General features: G+C 35.2%; 1 protein-coding gene across 7 annotated transcripts in view; it reads left to right on the forward strand.

The window, feature by feature from the left end:
• ALMS1 (ALMS1 centrosome and basal body associated protein) overlaps positions 1-13,161 on the forward strand; it is a 227,085-nt gene that overhangs the window by 50,361 nt on the left and 163,563 nt on the right. The window lies entirely within an intron of this gene.

The raw sequence follows: 13,161 nt of genomic DNA on the forward strand, positions 1-13,161 counted from the left end.
TATTACTGTTTGCTGTAACTGTTGTCAGACAGTAAAATTTCCTCTGGTGTCTTTGTTTTTTGTCTCCTCTGTTGTCTTTTGGTTTCCTTTGACACTCCTTAAATAGAGTCTGAGCCTTGCTTTCATTCTATCATTTGTAATGTCTTGTTATTATAGAGGAGCCTTACTGATCTAGTGGTAAGGCGTGGAGGGGAGAGGTTTCATTATAATAATCCTATGATTAGGTGTCAGTCTTTTAGTGAGCCTATATCCCTAGGCTATTACTTTTACAAGTGCTATTCTTAGCATTTTTCCTCTCCTTAGGTGAAACAGGAAGGCTTGGGGGTGGGGTGGGGCTAGAGTTGGGTGTTTCCCTTCTTCCAGGTTGGTTTAACTCAGGTAAAACCTAGGCAGTCGGGCTCTGATAATATAGTTTCCCTTGAGATCCCTCTGTTTTGGAAAACAGAGGGCTCCAGGCTTTTTCTAAAATGGTTACTTTACCATTCCCTGTGCCAAGAGTATGAGGGTATTTTTGTCCCATCTTCATCTTGGGAACCTTGTGAGGCCCCTGGAAGTAAAGCTCATGAAAATATAGAGTCCTCCCTGGGCTTTGGAGTTTTGTTTTTTCGGTTTTGTTTGTTTGTTTGTTTGTTCGTTTTTTGTGTTTAATTGTTTGCTCTTCTTTTTGAGAGAGAGAGTGGGGGGAAAGGGGCAGAGAGAGGGGGAGACTGAGGCCGAAGTGGGCTCTGCACTGACTGCAGAGAGCCTGATGTGGTGCTTAAACCCACGAACCATGAGATCATGATCTGAGCTGACGTTGGACCTTAACCTAACCACCCAGACACCCTCCCCAAGGAGTTTTTCTCTCTAAAGTGAGTTCATGCTTAGCCTCTAGCAGTTGGTTAATTGCAGTTTAATTTTTCCTGCCCATTTTTGGTTCCAGTGCCTTCTGCTCCCTTAATATTAATCCCTCTCTGATTCTTTTTATTTGTCTCTCTGGTTTTCAGAACAGTTGTTTATCCTGTGAACTCAGTTCTCTGATGGATTTAAGAGTTTTGATTTTCAGTTTGTTCAGCTCTTTTCTGGTGCAGATGTGAGTGACTTCTAAGCTCTTTATGTGTTGGACAAGAAAATTCTCTTTTTTAAAAACTATTAAAATATATAATAAGAGCAACTAAGCTAGAGCTTTGGAAGGAGAAATGATATATTTAGAATGGAAATTGAAACCATCTGTCATTAGCTTTTTTTAAAAACAGCTTTTTTGAGATGTAATTCATATGCAATACATTTCACCCATTTAAGGTATCCAGTTCACTATGTTGTGCAAACATCACTACAGTCTAATTTTATTTTTATTTATTTTTTAAAGTTTTTATTTAAATTCCAGTTTGTTAACATACAGTGTATTGTTAGTTTCAGGTGCACAATATAGTGATTCAACACTGCATATATCATCCTGTGCTCATCACAAGTGCCCTGCTTGATCCCTTTCATCTCCCTACTTCATCTCTGGTAACCATCCTCACTACACTCTAATTTTCAAATATTTTTATACCCTAGGTACCCTGTACCTGTTTGTATTTACTCCCCATTCCACACCTCCCTCAGCCTTAGGCAATCTAGGCAACCACTAATTTACTGTGTCCATAAATTTGTCTATTCTGGACATTTTCATATAAATTAAATCATACAGCATGTGATCTTTTGTGAGAAACTTCTTTTGAGTATGTTTTTAAGCTGTATCCATTTAATAGTATGTATCGATACTCCTTTTTTATTATCAAGTAATTAATTACACAATTATATAGATAATGTCACATTTTGTTCACCCATTTATCAGTCGATGGGCATTTGGGTCTTTTTCCATTTTTGGCTGTTGTGAACAATACAGCTGTGAACATTCATGTACATGTTTTTGTGTATATGTATATTTTCCTTTCTCTTTGATATATATCTAGGAGTGGAATTACGGGTTTTATAGTAACAGTGTTTTAACATTTCAAAGAACTGCTGAACTGTTTTCCAAAATGTGCAACATATTACTTTGCCATTAGCATTATGAGGGTTCCAATTTCTCCACATCTTCAACAATACTTGTTATTTTCTGTCTTTTTGATTATAGCCATTCTGGTGGATATGAAGTGGTATCTTATTGTGATTTTGATTTACCTTTGCCTAGTTGTTAATGATATTGGGCATTTTTTTCTTGTGTTTATTACCCATTTGTATATTTTTGGAGAAGTGTCTATTCAGATACTTACTTTTTAACTGGGTTATTTATTTTTTTTAATATGAAGTTGTAAGAGTTCTTTATGTATTCTGGGTACAAGTCCTTTATCAGATATGTTATTTGCAAAAATTTCCTCCGACTCTGTGGGATGTCTGTTCACTTACTTGATGGTATTAATCACAGCATATAGTTTTGAATTTTGATGAAGTCCACTTTATTGGTTTTTTTTTCCTTTTAAAAAATTAATACTTTTAGTAGTGGTAAAATACACATAATATAAAATTTGCCATCTTAACCACTTTTAAGAATATAGTGCAATGGTGTTAAATATTCACATTGTATAAATATTACTGTCATCCATCCACAAAACTTGTAAAACTGAAACTGTTAGTATTAAACAGCAGTTCCCCCACTGTTAGTCAACTATCATTCTACTTTTTGTTTCTCAATTTGACTACTCTAGATACCTCATATAAGTGGACTCATACAGTATTTGTCTTTTTGTGACTGGCTTATTTTACTTAGAATAATGTTTTGAAAGTTCATCCATATTGTAGTAGAGTCAGATTGTGTTGAATGTGTAGATCTGGTTTGGGAGTATTGCCATCATAATAATACTAAATTTTTTGGTCTGTGAACATAGGTGGTCTTTCCTTTATTTGGGACTATGCCATCTTATATTAAATACTTTGACCTATTAATATGGGACCTCTTTCTGGGATTTAGGTTTTCTTCATTTCTTTCAACAATATTTGTAGTTTCCAGGGTACAAGTCTTGTACTTCTTTGTTAAATTAACTCTGTATTTTAATCTTTTTGTTGTTATTGAAAAATTGTTTTCTTAATTTCACTTTGGGAATATTCCTTGCTAGTGTTGAATTTTCTATGTTAATTTTATAGCTGCAATCTTGCTGAACTATTTGTTTATTATCTTTAATTTTTTTGTGTGTGGATTTCTTTATATACAAGACCATGTCATCTGCAAATGTAGTCTTCTTTCTTTCCATGTGTGCCTTTTATATATTTCATTTCCCAATTGCTCTGAACTTTCAGTACAATGTTGCATTGAAGTGGTAAGAACAGACATCCTTGTCTTGTCCTGGTCTTTGTGGAGAGGTATGAAGTCTTTTATCATTAAGTATGATGTTAGCTGTGGGATTTCTGTAGATGCTCTTTATCAGGTTGAGGAAGTTCCCTTTTATTTGAAGTTTTTAGAGCATATTTACCATGTTAAAGGTGTTAGATTTTGTCAAATGTTTTTCTGCCTCTTTTATGATGATCATATGGTTTTTGCCCTATATTCTAATAATAAGGTGCATCGGTAATTAATTTTCATATGTTGAACCAACCTTGCATTCTTGGTTATATGTGCCATTTGGGTTATGGCATACAATCCTTTTTACATATTTTTGGATTTGTTTTGTTAGTAATTTTTTTGAGGACTTTTGTGTTTATATTCATAGAGGTATTGGCGTATAGATTTTTTTGTGATTTTTGTTGTTAACTGGGTTTTGATACAAGGGTAATACTACTGTCACAAGTTGAGATGAGAAGCATTGTCTCCTCTAGTTTTTGGAAGAGTTTGTAAAGGGTTGGTATTAGTTTTCATTAGATGAAACTCAACTGTAAAGCTGCCTGGCCTAGTCACTCCTTTTTATTTTGTTAAATTGGTAGTAATATCCCTTCTTTCATTCCTGATTTTGATAATTTGAGTTTTCTTTTTCTTTCTCTTTTTTTGGTGAGTCTATCTAAATTTTGTCAATTATGTTCATCTTTTCAAGGAAATAAACTTTTGTTCCTCTACTTTTTCTGATCTGTTTTTCTCTATTTTTAAATCTCTGCTTCAGGGGCGCCTGGGTGTCTCAGTTGGTTAAGTGACCGACTTCAGCTCAGGTCATGATCACACAGCTCGTGGGTTTGAGCCTGCGTTGGTCCCTGTGCTGACAGCTCAGAGTCTGGAGCCTGCTTCGGATGCCATGCCTCCCTCTCTCTGCCTCCCCCCCCCCCCCCCCCAAATAAATTAAAAAAAAATTAAATCTCTGTTTCATTTATTTCCTTTTTGCCTTTATTTTTTCCTTCCTTTCACACTTCAGTTTTAGTTTGGGCTCTTTACTGTTTCTTAAGATAAAAGAATAGGTTACTGATTTGAGATCTTTCTTTTTTTTAAATTTTTTTTTTTTTTTTTTCAACGTTTATTTATTTTTGGGACAGAGAGAGACACAGCATGAACGGGGGAGGGGCAGAGAGAGAGGGAGACACAGAATCGGAAACAGGCTCCAGGCCCCGAGCCATCAGCCCAGAGCCTGACGCGGGGCTCGAACTCACGGACCGCGAGATCGTGACCTGGCTGAAGTCGGACGCTTAACCGACTGCGCCACCCAGGCGCCCCATAGATCTTTCTTTTTTTTAATTTTATTTTTTATTTTTTAAAATTTACATCCAAATTAGTTAGCATATAGTGCAACAGTGATTTCAGGAGTAGATTCCTTGATGCCCCTTACCCATTTATCCCATCCCCCCTCCCACAACCCCTCCAGTAACCCTCAGTTTGTTCTCCATATTTATGAGTCCCTTCTCTTTAGTCCTCCTCCCTGTTTTTATATTATTTTTGTTTCCCTTCCCTTATGTTCATCTGTTTTGTCTCTTAAAGTCCTCAGTGAGTAAAGTCATATGATATTTGTCTTTCTCTAATTTCGCTCAGCATAATACCCTCTAGTTCCATCCATGTAGCTGCAAATGGCAAGATTTCATTCTTTTTGATTGCCGAGTAATACTCCATTGTGTGTGTGTGTGTGTGTGTGTGTATACACACCACATTTTCTTTATCCATTCATCCATCGATGGACATTTGGGCTCTTTCCATACTTTGGCTATTGTTGATAGTGCTGCTATAAACATGGGGGTGCATGTGTCCCTTTGAAACAGCACACCTGTATTTCGTGGAAAAATGCCTAGTAGTGCAATTGCTGGGTCGTAGGGTAGTTCTATTTTTAGTTTTTTGAGGAACCTCCATACTATTTTCCAGAGTGGCTGCACCGGCTTGCATTCCCACCAGCAGTGCAAAAGAGATCCTCTTTCTCCACATCCTCACCAACATCTGTTGTTGCCTGAGTTGTTAATGTTAGCCATTCTGGCAGGTGTGAGGTGGTATCTCATTGTGGTATTGATTTGTATTTCCCTGGTGATGAGTGATGTTAAGCATTTTTTCATGTGTCAGTTGAAGACGTCTGGATGTCTTCTTTGGAGAAGTGTCTATTCATGTCTTTTGCTCATTTCTTCAGTGGATTATTTGTTTTTTGGGTGTTGAGTTTGTAAGTTCTTTGGATACTAACCCTTTATCAGATATGTCATTTGCAAATATCTTTTCCCATTCTGTCTGTTGCCTTTTAGTTTTGCTGATTGTTTCCTTCGCTGTGCAGAAGCTTTTTATTTTGATGAGGTCCCAGTAGTTCATTTTTGCTTTTGTTCCCCTTGTCTCCGGAGACGTATTGAGTAAGAAGTTGGATGCAGCCAAGATCAAAGAGGTTTTTGCCTGCTTTCTCCTCGAGGGTTTTGATGGCTTCCTGTCTGACATTGAGGTCTTTCATCCCTTTTGAGTTTATTTTTGTGTATGATGTAAGAAAGTGGTGCAGGTTCATTTTTCTGCATGTCGCTGTCCAGTTTTCCCAGCACCACTTGCTGAAGAGACTGTCTTTATTCCATTGAATATTCTTTCCTGCTTTGTCAAAGATTAGTTGGCCATATGTTTGTGGGTCCATTTCTGGGTTCTCTATTCTGTTCCGTTGATCTGAGTGTCTGTTCTTGTGCCAATACCATACTGTCTTGATGATTACAGCTTTGTAGGATGGCTTGAAGTCCAGGATTGTGATGCCACCTGCTTTGGTTTTCTTTCTCAAGATTGCTTTGGCTGTTCGGGGTCTTTTCTGGTTCCATACAAATTTTAGGATTATTTGTTCTAGCGCTGTGAAGAATGCTGGTGTTACTTTGATAGGGATTGCATTGAATATGTAGATTGCTTTGGGTGGTATCGACATTTTAACAATATTCTTCCTATCCAGGAGCATGGATTGAGATCTTTCTTTTTGATATAGGTGTTCACACTGATAAATTTCTAAGCACAACTTTAGCAATCTACTCATAGTTTTGGTTTGTTGTGTTTTTGTTTTAATTCATCTAAAATATGTTTAATTTCTATTGCAATTTGTTTTCATTGACCCCTTGGTTATTTGGGAATATCTCATTTCATTTCCATATATTTGTAAATTTCCTTTTGTTATTAATGTCTCATTTGATTCTATTTATGTTGGAGAACACATGTTTTACATGATTTCAGTTCATTTAAATTTTATTGAGGCTTGTTTTTATGTTTTAGTGTATAGGTTATTCTGTAGAATGTATGGTTACTCTTGAGAAGGATGTGCATTCTTCTATTGTTAGGTGGTATGTTCTATACATGTCTCTTAGTTCCAGGAGTTTATAGTGTTCAAGTCTTCTGTATCCTTGTTGATCTTCTGCCTAGTTGTTGTCTCCATTTTCAAAAGTAGGATACTGAAGTCTCTATTATTGTTTGTCTGTTTTATCATTTTTTCTGTCATATTTGCTTTATATATTTGAGACTATGATATTACGTGCATTTATGTTTATAATTGTTATACATTCCTTATGAATTGACCTTTTGTTGTTATAAATGGTCTTTCTTTAATTTTTGCAACATTTTTTGTTTTAAGGTCTATTTTGTCTTAGGTCAGTATAGGCATTTCAGTTCTCACACTTGCTGCTTGTACAGTAGATGTTTTTCATCTCTTCAGTACATTTGGATTTTTGGGTCTAAAGTCTATCTCTTGTAAACAGCTTGTAGTTGGATTGTGTGTGTGTGTGTGTGTTTAAATCTAGATCTGACAATCTTTGCCTTTTGATGTGATTGTTTAATCAATTTACATTCAGTGTCATGGATTAAGATTGGATGTGCATTTGTTGTGTTTACTTTTTGTTTTCCATGTTTCATGTCTTTTTGTTCTTTTCCACCTTTACTGCTTTTTATTACATTTAGTGAATATTTTCTAGTGTGACATGTAAATTTCTTTAATGATTTTCTAGCTAATTTTTAAATTTATGTTCTAGTGGTTGCTCTAGGGCTTATAAAATTTATCTTAGAATATATACCTGATTTCTACTAACTTAATTGTAGTGTGATACAGAGACATTACTCTCATATAGCTCTATTCCCTCTTTTCCCTCTGCTATAATTGCTATACATATTACACCTATATGTGTTACAAACACAAGAATACATTGTTATATTGTTATACCTACTTACATAATTTTATGTATTTTTAACAAGCTTAGAGAAGGGGAGCAAGTATTTATAGAGCTTATTAATTAATTTTCTAATTTACCATTTTTTATTCTCTTTATTTGTTCCTGTGGATTTGTTATCATCCAAACAAAGGAAAGTGTCCTTTCCTTACTCCACTCCAGCTTTGCTCCCACCTGCCTCCTTTTGATGTTGTCAGATATGTTACATTTCAATATATTACAGCCCCAATGCTAGAGTTATATGCATACTGCTTTGTGTAAAATTGCTTTTAAAATCAGCTAAGAGAAGAAGGGAAAAGAAATACGCAAATATGTTTTCTTTTTGAAATGACCTATATAATTATCTTTACTAGCATTGTTTTTGTTTTGTAAATTTAATTTACTGTCTGGTGTCAATTGGTTTCAGCCTGAAGAATTCCTTTAGTATTTCTTGTATGATGGTTTCTATCGACAGATTCTCTCAGTTTTTGTGTAACTGAAATTTTTTAATAAATTTAAATCCAAGTTAGTTAACATATAGTGTAGTATTTGTTTTAGGAATAGAATTTAGTGGTTCATCATTTAAATACAACAACCCAATGCTCATCCCAGCAAGTACCCTCCTCAATGCTCATCACCCATTTAGCCCATCTCCCCACCCAACACCCCACCAGCAAGCAACCCTTTGTTTTCTGTATTTAAGAGTCTCTTCTGGTTTGTCTCCCTCTCTGTTTTTATCTTACTTTATTTTTCCTTCCCTTCCCCTATGTTCATCTGTTTTGTTTCTTAAATTCCACATATGAGTGGAATATATTTGTCTTTCTCTGACTGACTTATTTAGCTTCGTATAATACACTCCAGTTCCGTCCATGTTGTTGCAGATGGTTGGATTTCATTCTTTTTGATCGCTGCATAATATTCCATTGTGTATATATACCACATCTTTTTTATCCATTCATCAGTTGATGGACATTTGGGCTCTTACTGTACTTTGGCTATTGCCAATAGTGCTGCTATAAACATTGGGGTGCATGTGCCCCTTTGAATCAGCATTTTTGTATCCTTTGGATAAATCTAGTAGTGTAATTTCTGGGTTGTATGGTAGTTCTATTTTAATTTTTTGAGAAACCTCCATACTGTTTTCCAGAGTGGTTGCACCAGTTTGCATTACCACCAGCAGTGCAAAAGGGTTCCTCTTTCTCCGCATCCTCGTGAACATCTGTTGTTGCCTGAGTTGTTACTTTTAGTCATTTTGAGGTGTGAGGTGGTTTCTCATTGTGTTTTGATTTGTATTTGCCTGATGATGGCATTTTTTATAGAATAAAATAGAAAAATGTTGAGCATTTTTTCATGTGTCTATTAGCCATCTGGATGTTTTCTTTGGAAAAGTGTGTGTTCATGCCTTTTGCCCAGTTCTTCACTGGATTATTTGCTTTTTTGGGTGTTGAGTTTGATAAGTTCTTTATAAATTTTGTGCAGTGTTTTATTTCATCCTTTTGAAAGGTAGTTTCCTGGGTTTAGAATCCTTGGTTGACAGTCTTTTTGTTTTTAGTACTCTGAATATGCCTTCAGTGTTCCGGCCTTTGTTGTTTCTGATGAGAAGTCAACTCTTAATTTTATTAGCATTCCCCTGTATGTGATTTGTTTTCTCTTGCTACTTTCAAGATATTCAGTCTTTCAACATTTTGATTATGTATTGGTGTGGATCTCTGTGTTTATCGTACATTGAGTTGATTGAGCTTCTCAGATGTGTAGATCTTTTCGCTTCTTTCATCAATGTCTTGTAGTTTGTAATGCATAGATCTTTCACCTCCCTGGTTAAATTTATTTCTAAGTAAATTTTTTTAAATGTAATTATAAATGGAATAGCGTTCTTAATTTCTCTAATAGTTCTTTGTTAATGTATAAAAACATAACCAATTTTGTATGTTAATTTTGTAACCTGCAACTTTACTGAATATATTAGTTTTAACAGTTTATTGATGAAGTCTTTAGGAGTTTCTATATGTAATAGCATGCCATCTACAAATAGAGACAGTTTTACTTCTTCCTTTCCTATTTGGATGCCTGTTTTTCTCTTCCATTTTATTGCCTAATTGCTCTGGCTAGGGTTTCCAATACTATGTTGAATAAAAGTGGTGAGAGTGGGAACCCTTATCTTGTCTTGATCTTAGAGGAAAAGCTTTCAGCTTTTCACTGTTGAGTATGCTGTTAGCTGTGGGCTTATTGTATGTGGCCTTTATAATGTTGAGGTATATTCTGTCTACACCTTCCTTATTGAGAATTTTTATCATGAATGGGTGTTGAATTTTGTCAGTTGCTTTTTATATCTATTGAGCTGGTTACATGATTTTTATCCTTCATTTTGTTAATATTGGTGTAGCATGTTGATTGATTTGCAGATGTTGAGCCATCCTTGCATTCCTGGAATAAATTCTACTTGATCTTGCCTATGATTCTTTTAGTGTATTATTGAATTTCGTCAGCTAATATTTTGTTGAGGATTTTTGCGTCTATGTTCATTAGGGATATTGGCTTGTAATTTTACTTTTTTGTAATTTCCTTATCTGGTTTTGGCATCAGAGTAATGCTGGCTTTCTAGAAGATGTTTGGAAAGGTTCCCTTTTATTTTTTGGAAGAGTTAGAGAAACATTGGTATTGATTGTTTGAATGTTCAGTAGAATTCACCAGTGAAGCCATCTGGTTCTGGCCTTTTTTTTGGTGTGACACTTTTGCAGTCAAATGCTCTACACCTGAGCTATACCCCCAGTTTGGACACTTTTGATTACTGATTCAATCTCTTACTAGTAATTAGTCTGTTCAGATTTCCTCCTTTGTCATGATTCAGTCTTGGTAGGTTATATGTTTCTTCTTGGTTGTCAGATTTGTTGGTGTAAAAGTGTAGAAAGTCATTTATGATTTTTTGTATTTCTGTGGTATAAGTTGTAATATTTCATTTTTCATTTTTTATTTTATTTATTTGTGTCCTCTCTGGTTTGTGGAGTGATGGTGGTGTCAGTTTGTTTGTCAATTTGTTAATCTTTTAAAATAACCAGATCTTAGTTTCATTGATTTTTGGGCTTTGTTCTTTTTCTGGTTCCTTAAGATGTAAAGTTAAGTTGTTTATTTGATGAGGTTTTCTTGTTTCTTGCTGTAGGCATTTATCACTATAACTATTTACTATTAACTTAAAATTTTTTTTAAGTGTTTTATTCTTGAGAGATAGAGAGCATGAGCGGGGGAGAAGCAGAGCAAGAGAGGGGCTGAGAATCTGAAGCAGGCTCTAAGCTGTCAGCACAGAGCCCCAGGTGGGGCTCAAACTCACAAGCCATGAGATCATGACCTGAGCTGAAGTTGGATGCTCAACCAACTGAGCCACCCAGGCGCCCCTTAACTTCCCTCTTAGAATGCTGCAACTGCATCCCATAAGTTTTGGTGTATGTATTTCCATTTTCATTTGTTTCAATGTTTTTGGTTTCCGTTTTGATTTCTTCTGTGAGCCATTGGTTGTTCACTTCATTAATCTGTTTGCTTTGTTAATTTCTGAGTCTTTTTTCACAAAACTTTCCGTAATTCATATTCCTTTTCAAGTTACTATACATATTACATCTTCCCTTCTCTTTTAGTTTTCTTGAAGAGTTAATACTTGATACTGTACTTCCGTACCTTATAATTTATTTCTCAACCCATTTAATTTTCTATTTAGCTTCTTTTTTGAAGCTTACCATTGGGTTTAGAACAGCAGTCAGCTTAGTGAAAAGAATTCAGAATTTGGAGTTAGAATTAAAAGGTTAAAGTGCCTGTTTTTGTTACTTACTCACTGTAGAACTCTGAAGAAGTTATTTATCTACCACTCAAAATGTCTGAGGACTGAAAATATTGGACATCACTGGGGAGCTTGTTACAAATGTAAAATTTCAGATCCCACCCTATACCTATTGATCAGATTCTGCAAGTTTACAAGATCTCCATATTGAGAAGCAGTCTTATATCTTCATCTTTGAAACTTAATTTCTTTATATGTAAAGTGCAGATGGTCCCCCACTTAGGATGCTTTGACTTAGGATTTTTCATCTTTATGACATGCATTCAGTAGAAAACATACTCCAAATAATGAATTTTGATCTTTTCTTAGGCTAGCCATATGTGATATGATATTCTTTTGTAATGTTGGGCAGTAGCAGTGAGCCACAGCTCCCAGTCAGCTATGTGATATAAGGGTAAAAAACTGATAATGCTTACAACCATTTTGGACCCATAAAACCATTCAGTTTTTCACTTTTAGTACAGTATTCAGTAAATTACACACCTATTATAAAATAGGTTTTGTGTTAGGTAATTTTGCCCAATTTTATGCCAATGTAAATGTTCTGAGCATGTTTAACTTAGGCTAGGCTAAGCTGTGATGTTTGGTAGATTAGATTATTGTATGTATTTTTGACTTGTTTTCAATTTCTGATGGGCTTATTGGGATGTAATCCCATTGTAAGGTGAAGAAGATCTGTGTAGATAATACTTGTTGTATATATCAACCATCTTGCCATCATCCAACATACCATATGTTTTACCATTTATTGTTTGTTTCCTACTGTTAGAATGTAAGTTTTGTGAAGCAGAATTAGAGTGTAAGCTTTGTCTATTTGTTTATTGCCCTATTTCCTATATCTAGAACAGTGATAGGCACAAAGTAAACATTAATTTTTTTGAATGAACAAATAAATAAATGCATTTGTTGTCAAATCTTGTTATTTCTATTGCAGTCATTTACTTTCTACTGCAGTTTAGAATTAGAATTACTGTACAAATGTAGAAATTACTGTTGTTGCAGAGAGTTCTGTTAGATAGTGCCACTTACACTTTTGCATTCCCTTTCCAACCATCTTGCATCTGTATTTCTGCAGTACAGTTCTGATCCAATCTATCAACAGTTCCCCATGTTATCTAGAATTAAGTTCAAAATCCTTAGTGTAATTTTTAGATACTTTATAGTTTCATATAGTTAAAAAATATTTATCTTTTTCAGGGTACATTTATTGGAAGAATCATTTAAACCCACTGCATGTATAGCATCCATCTGGGCCCTCCTAGGACTTGAGGGAAAGGGGAACCCATGAAAATAGGTTGATGATCCTTTGCTATGCCATGGAATAAAGTATTTTGTCTCTGACTGAGGAGTATCATGTCTTTTGCTGGCATGTATGACTAAATAACAGGCTAACTTACTAGCTTATAACTTAGGGTGAGATTAAGGCCTAGACTGGATAGCATTTTCCTATCACATTAAAAATTCTTGAAAAATCCAAATTTTAAGATCCACGTAATATTGTATAAAATGGATATGCTGCTATTTTTCTTAATGTTTATTTATTTTTGAGAGAGAGAGAGAGTGTGTGAGTGGGGGAGGGGTGTAGAGGGAGAGGGGGGGTGGGAGACACAGAATCTGAAGCAGGCTCCAGGCTCTGAGTTGTCAGCACAGAGCCCGACATGGGGCTTGAACTCCCGAATGATGAGATCATTACCTGAGCCAAAGTTGGACACTTAACCAACTGAACCACCCAGGCAGCCCGATACGCTGCTGTTTTTAAATGGTACTCTGTTGTTGAATATTTAAATCATTTCCACATTAGTCTGCTGTTGTAAATGGCTTTGTAATTAGTA

This window comes from Leopardus geoffroyi, chromosome A3 (assembly GCF_018350155.1).
Source record: "Leopardus geoffroyi isolate Oge1 chromosome A3, O.geoffroyi_Oge1_pat1.0, whole genome shotgun sequence".
Taxonomy (NCBI): Eukaryota; Metazoa; Chordata; class Mammalia; order Carnivora; family Felidae; genus Leopardus; species Leopardus geoffroyi.